Source organism: Sinocyclocheilus grahami, unplaced genomic scaffold, assembly GCF_001515645.1.
Source record: "Sinocyclocheilus grahami isolate Dianchi unplaced genomic scaffold, SAMN03320097.WGS_v1.1 scaffold43.1, whole genome shotgun sequence".
Classification (NCBI taxonomy): Eukaryota; Metazoa; Chordata; class Actinopteri; order Cypriniformes; family Cyprinidae; genus Sinocyclocheilus; species Sinocyclocheilus grahami.
This window is the reverse complement of record NW_015505222.1, coordinates 577,666-578,562: the sequence shown is the minus strand read 5'-3', so window position 1 is coordinate 578,562 and position 897 is coordinate 577,666.

Genomic DNA, 897 nt, shown 5'->3' with positions numbered 1-897 from the left:
TACATTGTAATCCTTTAATTTTTAATATTTGACATGTTTGTGTGCAGCTGCGTGTCCCTGTGTGTAATAAGAAGAGTGTACGCGCGTTGTGGACCCGCCTATAGGCGCATATTACTAACGCGCTCTTTTTTCATATGATGTTGCTAAAAAGAACATTATTTGGTGTATTTGGTGTAATAAAATGTGTTTATGCGGTTTAAGGTTCAAAAAACACATTATTTTCCACATATTGTACATTATTGTTTCTCCTCTATGCCCCGCCTTTCTAAAACGCGTCGATTTTTACAAAGCTCATCGGTCTGAAAAGCGAGGTGTGCTCTGATTGGCCAGCTATCCAGTGCGTTGTGATTGGCCGAATACCTCAATCGTGTGACGGAAATGTTACGCCCCTTACCACGTTGCATCGCGCAGCGTAAACATAAAACCATGTCTGCATTTGTGATCGGAGAAATGACAAACAAAAAGCGCTACTCTACACTGCTCAAAACTCACGTTTGAATCATCAGTGGCAAATTCTTTAAATGAAAACTTACTTACAGTCTGTGAGTCAGAACAGCCGGCATTGTAGTCTACTCTACCAGGCATCTTTTGGAAGACCAAACAAAGTAGTTTCGCTTTCACAACGAAACACATGGCAGACTTGAGAACGGCGTGGCTGGCGGATTCGACGAAGGAGCAAATCTTATGCAAATCTTCCCACAAGATTTGCAAATCGTTATGCAAATCTTCCCACATCGTGACGTAGACGTGGGGGCATGCTAGAACGAGCCGTTTTAGGTAGGCGTGGTTGACTCTTAACTTTTATAAAGAATATCTCTTTGGATTTGAGACTTTAGTCTTTGCAACTTTACAGATCTTCTTTATGCACCAAGAGCTTGTAACACTCCAAAGAGAAAG